At 35.0% G+C, this 18,784-nt stretch overlaps 1 long non-coding RNA gene across 1 annotated transcript in view; it reads right to left on the bottom strand.

Moving 5' to 3' along the window:
* The window catches only part of LOC128248523 (uncharacterized), a 128,610-nt gene that overhangs the window by 24,907 nt on the left and 84,919 nt on the right, over positions 1 to 18,784 (bottom strand). The window lies entirely within an intron of this gene.

The raw sequence follows: 18,784 nt of genomic DNA, 5'->3' as shown, positions 1-18,784 counted from the left end.
ATATATATATATATATATATATATATATATATATATGTATGTTTGTAAGTATATATATGTGTGTATATGTGTACAAATCTACGTATATGTAAGCATATATAACTGTGTATGTATTTGTATAAACCCATATATATGCGTTATTAGGTTCTGTATGTAAATACATATTTCTATATGTATGTGTGTGTATGTATATATGTATGTGTGTTTATGTATGTATATGTATGTGTATATGTGTGTATGTGTATATATGTGTATGTGTGTGTGTGTGTGTACGAATATATATATATATATATATATATATATATATATATATATATATATATATATGTATACAAGCACACATATATAGGGATATGTGGATGTATGTATATGGGTATGTGTATGTATGTATATATGAAAACACTTGAGTTATTTTTCTTTTATATTGAGAACATTGAGAACATTGAGAACCAGAGATAAGGAAACCATGATGATCTTCTGGAGGACATTTGTCCTCAGCCGCCTGGATTACTGCTCACAGCTGTGGTCACCCAGCAGTCTGAAATTAACAGCAGACCTTGAAGCAATCCAGAGGAGATTCACAAAGAAGATTGTCTCTTTGCAACTGCTCAGCTACTGGGAAAGGCTGAAACAGCTAAGACTCTACTCCCTGGAGAGAAGGCGGGAGAAGTATGCAGTAATATACATCTGGAAGATCCTGGAAGGAATGGTGCCAAATTTTGGCATTGAAAGCTACACCAAAGCCAGAACGGGACGACACTGCATAGTGCCAAAGATCCCAGCAATGCCATCGCGCTTCAGGACCAGTTACTGCAACAGCTTGGGATTCAGGGGCCCACAGCTTTTTAATATTCTCCCAAAGAGCCTGAGGAATCTGCACAAAGTAGATGTAGGAGTTTTTAAATCAAAGCTGGACCTCTTCCTATCGAGAGTCCCAGATGAACCTACATCGTGGCAGGAGGTGCAAATGAGGGTTGCTAAATCAAACTCCATTCTTCACCAAGTGCCACATATTGTAAGAGGCTCCCTGTAATAACAGTGTAGCAACACGGTGGTGCATCAGCATGGCCGCAGCTCTAAGCTGAAACTTAAAAAAAAAAAAAATATATATATATATAAATATATATATATATATATATATATATATATATATATGTATGTATATATATATATATATATATATATATATATATATATATATATATATATATATATATATGTATGTATATGTATATGTATTTGTATGTATGTATGTATGTGCATGCGTGTGTTTAAGTATGTATACATGTATGTATATGTATATGCGAATCTGTTTATTTGATTAGGTAATAGGCGTAGATGTATAGCTATGTGTATGTGTATGAGTCTATTTCTATTTATACATCTGTGTATATATAAATGGATACATATGTGTATATGGGGACATGCATGCATGTGTATATTTGTATATGCATGGGTACGTATGTGCTTATGTATAAATGTGGACGTATGAGTGTATATATATATGTGTGTGTGTATATATATATATATATGTATATACAAGTGCACATATGTATGTATATGTATATACATATATATATATATATGTGTGTATGTATCAGTATGCATGTATATGTGTGTGTTTGTGTATATGTATTTATGTATGCATGTACATTCTCACACATTTATAGGTATGTGTTGTCCAACCCACTATCCGGCAGCATCCAATTCTCTAACGGTTTTTTTCAAATGAATCAAGTCATAACCTTATCCATCTATTGTTTTCATAATCAGTCATAATGTCTTACGTTTAAGATGATTCCCATGCTTTCCCTGATGAGAAGGTTACAATTTTAATATCAAAGATCCCTATGGATCACACAGGTTGTAATCCTTTGAAACATATGTAGGAATAAAGTATGCAATTATAACATGCGTTGAGTTTGTTTTTTAAAAAGGTTGGATTTTTTAAGAGTTGCTTTTCCTCACATTTCGTAAAAATGTTTTTATTATGGAAGTCTAGTGTGTGGCATTATTCTGTAGTAATGCCCTTATATAAATGTATATAAATATAAATAATTAAATATATTCTTGGGAATAAAAAAATTGAGATTTTTTCCCTTATGAATTTTTTCATGCTAGCTTCTTGATAAAATTCTTGTAAAAGATTTTATTCTATTATTGAATTAATTAATTATATATATATATATATATATATTTAAATTATATGTATTTATTTTATCCTAATTAATAATAATTCGGATAGAATAAATGGGTTAATAGAAACCAGGGTAGCAAAGATCACAAAATAACTGTGGTGTAATTCCTGTTTTTGAGGCAGAAACTCCTTGATATTTTGGGTATTTGAGTATATATAAATTTAAGGAATGGAGTGAATGCATGTTATAACTGCATACTTTATTCCGACATATGTTTCGAAGAATTACAATTTATGCGATCCATAGGAATTGTTAATGTTAAAAATGTAAACTTCTCCTCAGGGAAATGTATGGGGATCATCTTAAATGTAAGACATTATGACCGAGTATCATATGTCGGAATAAAGTATGCAGTTATAACATGTGTTCACTCCATTCCTTAAATTTATATATATATATATATATATATATATATATATACACACACACACAGGCAGTGATGATGGTGGAGATACTGATGGTGATGGTGATGGTTATGATGATAATTCTGATGCTGCTGCTGATGATAATTATGACAATGACAGTAGAGAAACATTATAAGCTCAAATGTTGCTTTATATCTATATTTTAACCCTCTTGTGTCTACCCAGAACAAAATCTATTTTAATAATGCCTCATAATTTATCCAACTTTACCTCCAACCAATGTTCACAGTCAAAACAATGGATGTTGTAAGTCAGTAGAATGGAAAATGGAGCTTATAGTCATCTATCTTAGCTGCTGATTCAACCAAAATTCTCCATACATCAGTGTTGAAACAATAAAAACATATGCAAACAGGAAAAAAAACTTCAATATATTGCAGTTCCTAAGATATCCAATAGAAACAATAATGGTAAAAAAAAATCATTAAAAAAGTGACAAAAATATATAACTTAGGAAATATTTGAAACAAAATTTCTGTAAGACATCAAAGACAAATTATTTATAAGCAATTGCTTTTAACTTGCTGGACTTAGTGCCAACTTTTCATTGTATTTCACAAAAAAGAAGAGAAAAATATTTTATAATGTTGTTTTAAGCTTTTAATTCTCTCTACTTTATTATTTAATATGTCTTAAGTATATTTAATTAAAAAGAAAAATGAAAACACAAAGAAAGAGAAAACATAATCAGTACATTTTCTAGAAAGTAATTTCTGTTTTACATTGTTTTTTCTGGTTTGTTTCAAAAATTGTTTTACTTGTATCTGTAAATCTTTAATTAAATATAATTGTAGATTAAGAATCAAACTATTGGCAATTGAGTACTTTGATCACCATTCAGGTTTCCATGGAAGCCATTTTGTTCTATTTATGCCACCAATACTAAGAGAAATAAACATAAGCATGAACCTCACAACATTTCCCGTCCTTATGAATCTATATAGACATGGAGATTATCATCATCACCATCACTACTTTTGTCATAACTACATTACTACCACCACAACTATAACCACCACCACTTCTACTATTATCATCGTCGTCATCATCATCATCACCACCACAACTACCATCCCTACAACAACAACAATAGCCACCACCAATATTTCTGCTACTACTATCCTCTTCTTTCTCCTCTTTCTTCTCCTCCTCATCATCATCCAGTACTAGTACCTTAGTAGATAAAGCAATCAAGAGTATGAAGACAGGGAAAGCCCCCGGCCCATCAGGAATCACTGCAGAGATGCTCAAAATATCTGGCAGTGTTGGCTATAGCCTAGTCATCCATATAGTTAACAAGGTGATACACGAAGGAGTCATACCCAATGACTGGTGTAGCAGCACCATAGTCAACTGCTACAAAGGTAAAGGTGACGCTCTAGACACAAACAATTACAGAGGTATCAAGTTGTTGGACCAGGTAATGAAGGTCACGAAGAGGGTCATAGCCCAACTAATTAGGTAGATAGTCAGTTTAGATGAGATGCAGTTTGGGTTCGTTCCAGGAAAAAACACCACTGATGCTATATTTCTGGTAAGACAGCTGCAGGAGAAATACCTAGCCAAAGTTAAACCTCTGTACCTGGCTTTCTTTGACATGGAGAAAGCCTTTGACAGGGTTCCCACTCCCTTATCTGGTGGTCAATGAGGAAACTAGGGATAGATGAGTGGTTAGTGAGAGCTGTGCAAGCTATGTACAGGGACGCTGTCAGTAAGGTGAGGATTGGCAACGAGTACAGTGAAGAACTCCGGGTAGAGGTAGGGATCCACCAAGGTTCTGTCCTCAGCCCCCTCCTATTTATTATAGTCCTCCAGGCAATGACACAGGAATTCAAGATGGGATGCTCCTGGGAGCTCCTCTATGCTGATGACCTTGCCCTAATTGCTGAGGAGAAGTTTCAGGTGTGGAAGCAAGGACTAGAATCGAAGGCCTTAAAGTCAACCGAGCTAAAACCAAAGTCCTAATAAGTAGGAAGGTAGACAAAACACAAACCCCTTCAGGTAGATGGCCCTGATCGATCTGTAGAAAAGGCGTAGGTAGAAACTCAATAAGATGTACCCAGTGTAAGTTATGGACATATAAGAGGTGCAGCAATATCAAAGGACGGCTAACTAGCAAGATAGTTTTTGTATGTGGCAGATGCTCAGGAGCAATAAACACTGAGAATGTGAAGAAAACAACCTTTACTACACTCCAGGGTGAAAATCTAGAAGTAGTTGATAGCTTCCACTACCTAGGTGACCAAGTTTGTAGCAGGGGAGGGTGCACTGAAAGTGTAGCTGCTAAAATAAGAATAGCCTGGACAAAGTTTAGAGAGCGCTTACCTCTGCTGGTGACAAAGGGCCTCTCACTCAGAGTAAAAGGCAGACTGTATGATGCATGTGTACAAACAGCCATGCTACATGGCAGTGAAACATGGGCCGTGACTGCTGAGGACATGCGTAAGCTTGCAAGAAACGAAGCCAGTACGCTCCGATAGATGTGTAATGTAAGTGTGCATACTCGACAGAGTGTAAGTACCTTGAGAGAAAAGTTAGACATAAGAAGCATCAGTTGTGGTGTGCAAGAGAGACGATTGCGCTGATATAGACATGTGGCAAGAATGGATGAGGATAGCTGTTGATGGAACCTGTGAAAGAGGTAGACCTGGGATGAGGTGGTGAAGCACGACCTTCGAATCTTAGGCCTCACCGAGGCAATGACCAGTGACCAGGACCTTTGGAAATATGCAGTACGTGAGAAGACCCGGCAAGGCAAGTGAGAGCATAATCTGTGATCTCTGCCAGAAGTGTAGCCAGTTCACTAATCTGTATCTTTACTTCATTGGACACTAAAACCCTGCTTGTGAAGACATGTTGAGGCAAGTGAATTTGGAATTTGGAATCTGAAATCAAAATCGAACCGAATCCGACGACTGGCACCCATACCAACCTCTCCATCATTGGACACTAAACTCTGCTTGCAAAGACCTGTTGGGGCAAGTGAAATCGAAATTGAACCATACTCTATGACTGGTCACCGCGCCAGTGGAGCACTAACAGCACTGTTGAGCGTGTTCATTGCCAGAGCAGCTGTCTAGCTTCTGTGCTAGTGGCCGTAAATAGCACCGTTAGAGCGTAATCGTTACCAGCGTTGCCTTCTAGCTCTTGTGCTGATGGCACGTTAGAAAATCATTCGAGTGAGGTCGTTGCCAGTGCCGCTGGACTGGCTCCCATGCCGGTGGCACATAAAAAACACCATTTGAGTGTGGCCGTTGCCAGTACTGTGTGACTGGGCCTCGTGCCGGTGGCACGTAAAAGCACCCACTACACTCTTGGAGTGGTTGGCGTTAGGAAGGGCATCCAGCTGTAGAAACTCTGCCAGATCAGATTGGAGCTTGGTGCAGCCTTCTGACTTGCCAGTCCTCAGTCAAATCGTCCAACCCATGCTAGCATGGAAGGCGGACGTTAAACGATGATGATATGAATGTGTACATCCAGAGATCTTCTCTCTAGACAATATGTGACTGGTGACAAGAAATAGGTTCTCCATAAAAATGGCAAGCACTGAAGACAGTGGGTTGGGAAAGAAGAAATTGGCATCCCAGGTCTTCACCCATGTAAGGTTCAGAATTTCTGGAACCACCATTGACACTGGCTTGCACTTATTGTCCAATCCTCATATACTGCATTAATATTCATCGCACTTTCCTATGCGCTGTTGCCTTTATTGAACTCATAAAGCAAAATATGCCAAATATTTTCCTTTGTCACTTCCATTATAGCTTTGAAAGAGTGCTAAGAATAAGTCCAATGTAAAATTACTACCTGCTTTTATAGCAAGTTGATGTAGGTAGTTTATCCCATCCCCTTCCGACTTTTAGTTCACGCAATTGAAAAAAACCGCATTATTCATGGGATGACCCAATATATACCTATATATATATATATATATATATATATATATATATATATATATATATATATATACATATATATATATATACATACATACATACATACATACATACATACATACATACATATACACACACACACAAATATGTCAATTGTATTTCTGTTTCCTTAATATCTATATCTATATATATATATATATAGCTGAGTTTGTGAGTGTGTGTGTATGTGTATCCAATTCATACATTTACACAATTCCAAATTTCTTGAATGAAACAATCGGAATTAATATTCTAAATACCATAACCTAGGTAACTGCGTCATTTTTTCCGTCAAAATCAATTACAGTTACCAATAAAATCCATTAAACTGCGCAAAATAACATTTCCCCCCTCTAATAAAACCTAAATTTCCTCTTTCTACGACCTTTACAAATCCTTTCATCTCCTACTTTCTCTTATGAACGCTTACGAACGATAACTCCTACTTTCTCTTATGCATAGAAAGTCATAGATTAAACTTTGCTTTTAGTTACGCTGTATGTAAACAAACAAGTTTGTTTTTCGAAGCGCTGAAATGTATGGTAGTACAAGTAGAAAGATATATTTTATTCAACGCATAGATACTGAACAGTATACATATAAGGGATAAAATCCTTCTTTTCTTTTTAAAAGCATCTATTACACTATTTTCCTTTTGTTTCTTGACTCCCGTAAGGCGTCTCAGAACATTCACGCTTTAGTTTGACCGACAGGACAACACATTGCAAAATCACTGAACTTCATTACAAATGTGGGTAATTTTTCAGATTAACACCCACACGATTTTCACGAGGGTGTTAGGGTTAGGGTTTTAGGGTTACGGTTAGGGGGTAGTCTTCAAGTTTAGGGATGAAAAAAAAGTAAATAAAAATCAAGTGAAGTAACTGAACGTCTTACTGTCTTACCAGTATTATCCGTACTACTCTGTTTATCAATAAATCACACATGTGATTTAATTGAAGTTAACTGAGAGATCGAAAATGCCTCGTGGAAGACCGGAATATTTTTATTTACTTTTTTTACCTCCCTAAACTTGAAGATTACCTTATTTTCATCTTATCTACATGAATTTCTATGGCGGAATTCAACCCCAAAAGAAAAAAACATTCGTTTATTTTTTGGCTGCCATTTCTGACGTTTATAATGTTGAGTAGGTTAATTTCTAGAACTGCATGCTGACCCTTGAATAAATATCTAATATCTGTTGAATTTCATTATCATTTCCATCGACAAAGTTCTCTCCTTCTGTCGCATGCCGTTTTAGAAAAAAAAAACCGTGTGTAAAAAAAAACAAAAAAACATGTGTGTGATTTATTTATAAACAGCTAAAAGAAATCACATTTCAGAGTAGTACAGACAATACTGGTAAGTCGTTCAGTTATTTCCCTTGAATATTTTTTGTTTTCTTTTTTTTAACTCCCTAAACTTGAAGATTACCGGGTTAGAGTTAGTGTTACGGTTACAGTTTTAGGGTCAGGGTTAGGGTTTTAGGATTAGGGTTTAAGGTTATGGTTTAGGGTTAGTGTTAGGGTTAAGTAATCGTGCGGATGTTAATCCGCAAAATTACCGAAATGTGAAAATTACCGACCCTGCCATCTATTATAACTTTTGTTGTTCTGTTTAATATATACATAGATTATGCCTTCAAAGAAGAGAGCTTGCTGGGGAAAGAAAGCAACCGATTAAAAAAGACAGCAACAAACTGCAGCAATTCACCACATTCCAGAAGCTACTTTGAAATAATGCAAAATGGTGCATCAACATCTTCTGCCCAATCTGTTAGAATTCTGGCAAAAATGTGTAGCAACAGATCGCCAGCAATTGCTTCATCAGAAATTGCCGTCCTAGCTCCTGCGAAAAGGGATTACCCTGCTATGTATAATCAGGGCAGTGCAAAAAGTTGTTTTGCACATATCATTTGTATAGCCAATTAGACGGATGAAATTTACGTACGATTAATAATGTTACGCAAAACAGCCTTCAAACTTGCCCTTTTAATTTCATCGTCTTTTGAATTACGAACATATTTACATCATAAGTGTTTTTTCGTTGTAAGTCTTTCTTTTTTAGTTGATTTTCACCTAGCAAGACTTATCGTAGATGGCGTAATAAGCCACACCCGGACAACGTCGGGTTATACTGCTAGTATATATATATATATATATATATATATATATATATATATATATATATATATATATATATATATTTCGTTTGGGAGTTGATCTGTAAGATTCTGTATGTGAGTTTGTTGAAGCATATTCTGTTGAGTCTAGGGAGAGTCATTCCTTTTAGAGCCTCATCCGTAACATTTCCACTCATTTCCTTCTTTATTTTTCTAAAGTTTTCGTTGCGTCCCGCAACCTTTTCAAAATATTTGACTCTGTCCATTATTCACACTGCGTACTTATTGTTTGTTTGTGTGCATACACATGCATGTATGTATGTATGTATGTATGTATGTATGCACGTGTGTGTATGCATGTATGTGTGTGTGTGTGTGTGTGTGCATATCTATATATGTATGTATATGTGTACATTTCTATGTATGTATTCTGCATATGTGTTTGCGTGTCCGTGTTTGTGTGTTTTCATGTATGTGTTCGTGTTTACATGTGTGTGAGTGTATCTCTGTCTCCTTGTGTGTACATGTCTGAGTGGGTGTGTGTTTGTGTGTTTTGCAACTATGTACCATGTTTGTATGTATGGATGTGTATCTCCATATATGTGGACATGTGTCTCCATATGTGTCCTTGCGTGAAGTAAAGTGTGTGTGTATATATGTTCATGTGTATGTGTGTGTATGTGTGCTTGTCTGTTCATATAACCTGTGTACCTATCCACCTGTATGTTGATCTGTTTGCTTTCATATCCATAAGCTTACATACATGTGCATATACATATATATACATACACCCACACGCACACACATATATACATATATATACATACATACATAACAGCCCACTAACTATTCTACTCTACCTGTGTAAACTATGGGTATGGGGGTATGCTATCTAATATGTATATTTCCTATTTAGTATTGGGGAAGTTTCATTTATGAGGACGTACTCCTGTATTTGTCTGAGTGTTGGGTCCTTTGGGTGCTTGGATAAGATGCGGATGTCAAGTTGACCCAGGTTGTCTCCATGTTGGTACTTGGCATGTAAGTAGAGTATGGAGGACTGTTTTTGTCGTCATATTGTCTCAAATGTTCATTTAGTTGTTCCGCAATGCTCCTAGATGTCTCTCCTATGTATGTCATGTTCATGTCTTTACAAGAACCTTCTATGCATCTTATGCTTTAAACTACATTTTTAGTTCTATAGTTAATGCCAGGGCTAATCCTACATACCATGCAGTTATCATTGGTGCATATAGTATTCTCAAAGGGGTACGTCCTACATAATTGTGATCTGACGGAGTTCCCTGGCTTTTCAACAACTATAATGTTGAATTTGGTCTCCTTCAGAGCTTTTCTAAATCTACAGGCTAGTTCTCCATGGGCTGTAGCCTCTACAAACATCACTCCTTAATATTTGTTGGTTTTATACCACTTGTTCGCCCTGTTTGCTTTGTAAGAATAGAAATTTGATTAATTCTACTGGCCTTAGTAAATATATTTGGGAACTTAAATCTAAAAATATTAAGTACATTTTGTAAGGTTAAATCCTATTGTATAGGTAATAATTTTTGTAAGTAGTGTACTAATGAATTTAAGGAGATATTATTAAATAATTATAATAATTTGATTAATTCTTTTGTTGAATGAAAAATTAAATGTAGACATAAATTACATTATTTATGTAATAAGTTTAGCTAACTGTGTCTATATATATCTATCTATCTATTAATATATATATATATATATATATATATATATATATATATATATATATATATATATATATATATATATATATATATATATATATATAAAGGGGACCACTAGGTGGACTGTTAATGTGCTAGAAGAAGATCACATGTAATGCGTCTACTAAGACTGTCTACTAAGACCGAATTGTTCTTAAAGGAAATTTAGCGAAGCAACAAAACGTATACGAGCAAGATAAGTGAAAATTACATAAATACATACAAAATTATCCGCAAACCAGTTTCGAAATTAATATTTCCTTACCGAAAATATCTGTTTTTCATCAGTACGGACTGCCAAATAAATATAATTCCCAGAATCATATACTAGTTGTTCCCCATGAATGAAGAACGTGCACATGGTTCTGTTAATTAACAGAACTATGTGTACGTTCTTCATTCACGGTCTACTTTATATATACACACACAATAATCCTTTGAGATCTCAGATATTTTTTCTGAATCTCCTTGATTCTTTTAATGTGCTTGTTCCCTGGTATTAAATTGATATTATTTAATATCCATTTTTTTACCCTGCTGTTTAATCTAATTATATATATATATATATATATATATATATGTGTGTGTGTGTGTGTGTGTGTGTGTGTGTGTGTGTGTGTGTGTGTGCGTAGGGAAGGGGTGTCTGTGTATGTGTGTATATATATTTATGTATATGTATATATATACACATATATATATATGCATATATATATATGTGTGTGTGTGTATACTATTCCTACTTTACTAATTGTAGTAGTTATGATTTATATTTATTAATTGTGCATTTATTGGTACGTTAATATTTTTAGTAAGTTTAAGGAATTAATATTTTAATGACACTATGATTTTTATAAAATTAATACTCTTTTACTCTTTTACTTGTTTCAGTCATTTGACTGCGGCCATGCTGGAGCACCGCCTTTAGTCGAGCAAATCGAACCCGGGACTTATTCTTTGTAAGCCTAGTACTTATTCTATCGGTCTCTTTTGCCGAACCGTTAAGTGACGGGGACATAAACACACCAGCATCGTTTGTCAAGCAATGCTAGGGGGACAAACACAGACACACAAACACACACACACATACACACACACACACACACATATATACATATATATATATATATATATATATATATATATATACAATTAAACCTTGGGAGAGGCATTATGCCGGTAATAAACACACGCACTGGTTCAGTCCTTTATAAAGGACTGAACCAGTGCGTGTGTTTATTACCGGCATAATGCCTCTCCCAAGGTTTAATTGTATTTCTTTCAACACACGTATCCACATCAAGAATCTTGCACACGAAATACACATACGAAATATATACATATATATATATATACATATATACGACGGGCTTCTTTCAGTTTCCGTCTACCAAATCCACTCACAAGGCTTTGGTCGGCCCGAGGCTATAGTAGAAGACATTTGCCCAAGATGCCACGCAGTGGGACTGAACCCGGAACCATGTGGTTGGTAAGCAAGCTACTTACCACACAGCCACATATAAATATTTTAATTAATTAATTTAATTATAGTATTTTAGCTTATTTCATATATATTATTTAATTTAACCGAAAGGATCATTGAACGATTACAAAATTTACTGGAAAATATTATTTAATTTATGTATCTTAGTCTTATTCTTTAGAATTTATAATTACTTAGATTTTAAAGTTCCATAAATTGTTTTATTATGATTTAAGTTATATACATTTTAATTTTCAGTCATGATTTTATAAATAAAACTTTCATCATGTTTTTATATCTCTTTATTCTATTCTTTTTCTTTACACAATATCTTCACGCGACTTATTTCTAATAAATGCTTAGTTATTAGTATAACGTTTAAAATTTTAGTTTAAACTATAGCATCGATAATGTACACAATAAAAGACCTTATATATTTTGACAAGACGAGGCACCATCACACAAGGTTACAGCAATGCAGGAATAGATTGTGGATAATTTTCATGACCACATAACCTCCAATATTTGGTCTTCTAGTACCCCAGCATAGTTGAGAAAGAGGTTTATGAGCAACATTATAACACCAACGAATCCCTAAAAGCATCCATACTCAGAGTAATGTCCAATTTGAACACAGACCACTTGATTCTAGCATATAGGCGATTCAGGTATGGGGATGTTGCTGGTATCACCAGTGTTGTTGTTGCTATGGCGCAGTGAACCAGCAGTGTTGACAGGTCTGCCATCTCCATGGTTGCTATCACCATGGTCATATGGCTGGCATTGATTATGCTACTGGTAGTGTGGGTGCACCTGGTGGTAACATATGGTGATGGGAGGTGCCGATCACTCCATCAGTTTCGTTGATAATGGTTTGGTCATCATCTGTGGTGGTGGTCATTGGTTACCTCCTCTGTGTCACTGGTCCTAGATTGGTCATCATATATCTTTTATCTTTTACCTGTTTCAGTCTGTAGGCATGCTGGGGCACTGCCTTGAATATTTAGTGGAATGAATCAACTCCAGTACTTATTTTTTATGCTCAGTATTTATTCTATCGGTTGTTTTGCTGAACCACTAAGTTACGGAGATGTAAGCACACCAACACTAGTTGTCAAGTGGTGATGGGAGGACAAAAACAGACACACATAGATATATATATATATATACACACACATATATATATATATATATATATATATATATATATATATATATATATATATATACATATATATATATGTATGTATATATATATATATATATATATATAACAATAAAAAAATGGAGGGGAATAGGTGGTATTCATCAACTTGCAGAGTACTGTGTCAATTTACTTGTTTATTTGTTTACTAAAAGGACAATAATAACAATATACAAAGACATGTGATATATCATGTCATATCAGTAATTTTAAAAAAAGTGACATATAGTGACAGACACGTGGGATAGGTATATAAGAAAGAAAAGAAATGTAAAAGTCACAGAAAGTTTTATAATAAAGTTTATGGCGATATTAGAATCATATTACATCATTACATAATTACAAATTAAATAAGTACCAGTTTCACGATCAAATGATTGTCAACTTATATAGAGAAAACGTTTTTGCTGTCAATAGGACACCATCTTTGAAAAAAGTGAACGGAGATGAAGCAATATGTCAAGGGGAGCAACTCTCATTTTTTCATGCAGGTCTTCAGTGTTTTTGGCAAGCATATAGTTACAGGAGTCATTTCATTCTATATACAGTTAATTATATTACCATACTAAGCTTTAAAGATTAAGCAGTAATGTGTGAATGAGTGTATATGCATGTATTTTATGCTCTAACATCTCTTGTAAAATATGTATGTATGTATGTGTATGTATATATATATATATATATATATATATATATATATACACGCACGCACACACATAAGTATGAACAGTAATTGATACCTAAAAATTGTGGTTGACATACATATATAACTTTTTTGTATATGTTGAAATTCTATAACTGAATAAAATAAATCAGTCCAATAGAAAATGAACAACAAAGCAATTGCCAATATGAATACTTTATTCATAAGAGTCATGTCGGACCTCCCATGACTCAGGTTTGAATATGAATGGGTGTCCAGGAGTCAAGTAATTAAGTGACAATTAATAATACAATTAAAATGAATTAGTGTTTAGTTCAGATTTGTATTTTTGGATGAAATATGTCTCTTTATTGAGTCGGGCTTGTGTAGAAGTCCAGTCAGCAAATTTATGTAAAGGGAAAATAGTGAATTTAGGCTGTATTTGTTTCGTACATACGTCGATATGTTCACTGAGATAAATTTGGTGGTACTGTGATGAGGCTATCTTTTGATGATGCATCACACAACGTTGACGGATAGAATTCCCCATCCTGCCGATATTGTCTTTCTGGCAACCTGAGCATCTGATTATGTAGATCAGATTTTCGGATACACAAGGGAAATTTGATTTAATTGTAAAGTGTTACCCTTATTTAAAATAGTATTCTGACCCTTCCAAAAGGCTGGGGCATGTACCACAGTTGGGGTGATTACATTGTTTTTACTTTGGGGCTTGTTGTGGAGGGGAATAATTTTACATTAGTTAGCAGTTTCTTTAATGACTTAGGTTGTTTGTTGCTTTTTGACAATTTTAATGTCACGTAAAATTCTTTTTAGTTGTGGGTCCTTCTGTAGTATTGGTAGGTTTTGTATGATTGTGATAATGCTTCTTTGTTTCTGGGGTTGTATGTGGAAAAGTAAAGTAGTGTTTTAAGGAGAGGTTTTTCTTAATGTCTTAGTGTTGATACATTTGGCATGTTTTATTCCTTCATTAATGAGTTGGATTGGGTAGTGTCTATCCAGGAGGATGTTTTTCAGTTCTTGTAGTCTTAAATCTCTAGATTTTTTTTTCTCCGAGACAATAGTGCAGATTCTTCTTGCAAGGTTGAAGGGGTTGTTTGTTTTTGTGTGTCTAGGATGGCAAAAGCTAAAGAGAAGGTATTGTTTTGCATCTGTTGTTTTATAAAATATGTCTGTTTCGATTTTGTTGTTTGTTTTTTAATTAGAATGTCTCGGAATGGAAGTGCCTCCTGGTTTTATTCCATTGTGAATTGAATGCTTGTGTGGATGCTGTTCAGAAGTGTTTTAAATTCTAGGAGTTTGTTTAAGTTGCTATTCTAGAGTATGAAACAGTCATCCAGGTATCTCTTTCAATTCTCTTTAATGTATTGGGTGAGGGGGTCTCCAATTTTTTGCAGTGAATTCTGCTATATTTTTTTTCTCTAAGAATCCCATTGTGAGGTTGGCAATGGTAAGTGCTGCTCTCGTGCCCATCGCAATTCCCGCTATTTGGTGGTAGCAGTTGGTGGCAAAAATGAAATGATTATTCTGGAAAATGAATTTAATTGATTCAATGATGAAGGTTTTGTTTATTCGTTCTGGTATTTCTTCTGGATGTAGTTCTAGCCAGAATTGAATCGCTTCCATTCCATATTCATGTGGAATGTTGGAGTATAGGTTTATAAGATCGAAGGAGACCATGAGGGATTCTTCCCCGACCTGTCCCGGGAGATGGTTCAGCATGTCTAAATCATCTCTGATGTAACTTCTAATATGTTTTAGATGTGGCTTCAGGAGAATGTCCATGAAGTAACTTAATCTGCATGTCTTACAGGATGGGCCAGCTATGATAGGTTGTAATTTAAGGTCTCCTGATGTTGGTGTATGTATGTATGTATGTGGTGAGTTGTTGATGGCTTCGTTGATGGCTGGGCTTTTGTGGATTTTGGGGAGGCCATAGAAAAGGTTGAGTTTGTATTTGAAATTTATTAGGAAATCTACTTCCTTTTTTGTGAGGTCTTCCCGTGGGTATGTATTAGTGAGGAGAAGCTTTTCATTATTTTGGGGGGATTGTAGTTGTTGATTTCTTCATAATACTCATTGTTGTTTAGTAAGGACATGACTAGATTTCTGTAGTAGTAAGGACATGACTAGATTTCTGCGCTGCCTTTGTCCGTTTCTTTGATTGTAATTTCTTTATTGTTTTGTAGTTCATTAATTTCCTTCTATTGGATTTTGTTGTGGTTTGGGATGGTTTTTTGTTTGTGCAGGGTGTGATAGGGAAAGTTTTCGATGTGTTTACAAAATTCATCAAGGTTTTTGTTTCTTTCTTTGTGGTGGGGTGTACTCGCTTTTGTTCTTGGCCAGTGATTCATCCAGATCATCAAAGTCGGTCAGTGTCCCTGCAAGTCTTAATTTCCTGCAGAACTCTGAGACACTGTCTTTAATTTCACTTTGATTGGCTCTGCAGGGTGTCGGTGTGAATTTGAGTCCTTTGGAGAGGATGTCTATCTTAAATCTTAATGTCAGATAAGGATGAGTGGGAGAGGTTGATTTCCTTGAGTTTCTCCTGTGTCTCAGGCTTCACCTTGTTATCTGTTTCCTCTGGTGTGTGACTAAAAAATGTTGCTTGTTTGGATATGGGTTGCTGGGGGGGGGGGGTAGTGTGTGGTAACGTCGTTGTTTTGGAGTGTTTCGTTTGTGGAGATGTCTAGTGTTATGTGTGGTTCAAAACAGATCCTCTTTTCTCTGGTTAGTGGTTGTGGGATGTTGTTGTTTTTGTGTGTGTATGGGTTGTTCGTGTAAAAATGAGGATTTCCATTGAGTGGGTAGTGAAGTTGAGGGATTAGGTTGTTATGATTGTATGGGTGTTTGCAAAGTCTATGTTCATAATTTTATGTAGTGCCTGGTGCTTTTAATAATCCCTTGCAGCGGTGGATGTTACTGAATGGGGTGTAGTCCTGTTCATTATTGTGTGTCGTGCCTGGTATTTTCAATAGTCCCTGAGGGGTAGGGTGAGTACTGCCAAAGTGGGTGAAAACTAGGTCTTTAGACCGTGGAATGTTCCTGCTCCTAGAGGTTTTTGTGTTTTGTGGGGACCAGTATTTCTGGGGAATCTGGGGGCTATACCTGGTATTTAGGTATGGTTGGGATATCTTGTCATGGTGTATGTATGGAAGTGGGTGTTTATGGGGTCGTTTCCCATCGTGTTTTGATGGGGAGAGTGAATTTGTTTGTTGTTAGGATTCTTTTTATTGTGTCCTGTCTTATTCTTCAGGTATGGGTTGTCTGCGGTGGTATTTTCTTTAGAATTGGATTTGTACCTGTGAAAAAAATTGTTATTCTCCTCCCAGCGTAGGAGGGAGATTCTTTCCTCTTTCTCACAATTTTCTTTCCAGAGTTTAACAATGTTTTCAGGTGAGTGTTTGTCTGTGTATTTGTTTATTTCCTGGAGCATTTCTTCGTCGATGTTTTTGTATTTTTCTTCATTGTTTGAGGCTCTTAGTTTTAATAGCTCAATTTCTGAAGTAAAATGGAAGAGTGCATGTTTTTCCTTAATTTTTGTTTGTTCGGCAGGTTCATTTGGAATTGCTTTGATTTTGAATTTCTGTGGAAGTATTATAGGGGTTGAAATTTTCCAATGGTCATAGATTTCTGCTTTGTTTTGATTTTTAATCATGTTCCAGAATGCAAGTTTTTGTTTAAGGAGGTTTTGCTCCCCTTAACATATTGCTTCATCTCTGTTCACTTTTTTCAAAGATGGCGTCCTATTGACAGCAAAAAAATTTTCTCTATATAAGTTGACAATCGTTTGATCGTGAAACTGGTACTTATTTAATTTGTAATGATGTAATGATGTAATATGTTCTTAATATCAATATAAACTTTATTATACAAACTTTTACATTACTTTTCTTTCTTATATATACATATATATATATATATATATATATATTTATAAGACAAGCTTCTTTCAGTTTCCACCTACCAAATCCACTCACTAGGCTTTGGTGATCCCAAGGCTATGGTAGAAGATACTTGCCCAAGGTGTCACACAGTGGGACTGAACCTGGAACCATGTGGTTGAGAAGCAAGCTTCTTACCACACAGACGCACCTGCACACGCACACACATACATGTGTGTGTGTGTGTGTCTTTATGTTTGGTGATTTGTATATTACTTGGCATCACTTTTAATGATTTCCAGGTACCAAAATTTAGGGAAGGTCTTTTTTATTTTTAATCCCCAAGCTCTGGTTACCTTCATTTCTGAACTTTTACATCTGACTAGTTTCCCTAGTTCTTCCACAAATATCATTACCATTGGAATAGCATAAATTAGGGGAAATTTTTTTCCTTGATGGTCTTTCTTAATAATATGGAAGAATTTTCTCAAATCTCCCTGTCTGTATGAATTGCTACTCCTTTTAATCTTTTGTGTATGTATTTGGATTATAGTATATAATTCTCAACAACTATTACCCCAATTCTGTCAGGACTGTTTATATTCTTTAATTTCAACCACGACAATAACAATGTTTCCAATTCTTCCTTTCCACCTTTTCCATATTCTACCCTTATTTGTAGGATTCTGCTACTTTATATGTTTTTACTGTTTCCTGATGGGAAAGCTATGGTCATTTTGTGATAGTCTGAAATTCTTCAGTATTGGGTTTATGCCTAATTCTTCTCAGCCAGTCATAAAGATGATGAGAGTGGTGGTGGTGATGATGATGATGAAGACGGTGATGATGATTATGATGGTCATGATGACAGCAGATAATTACTTTTAATACTAATTTTTTTTTCACAAAGTATCATTGATTTTTAAAGAATTAATAAACAAAAATATTTAAAAAATTACATGGAAGCCTAATTGCTGAACAAAATCAAGGATAGAAAGAAAGAAAAGAAAAGAAATGAAACAAAATAAAACCACTTGTTTCTTTTGTGGGACATTGCTTACATCACAAGTTTGACTCAAATTAAAGAGATATAAGTAGATCATAATCGAAATATCTGATAT

Source organism: Octopus bimaculoides, chromosome 8 (assembly GCF_046866305.1).
Source record: "Octopus bimaculoides isolate indiv1 chromosome 8, ASM4686630v1, whole genome shotgun sequence".
NCBI classification, from domain to species: Eukaryota; Metazoa; Mollusca; class Cephalopoda; order Octopoda; family Octopodidae; genus Octopus; species Octopus bimaculoides.
This window is presented reverse-complemented; position numbering and strand designations above follow the sequence as displayed.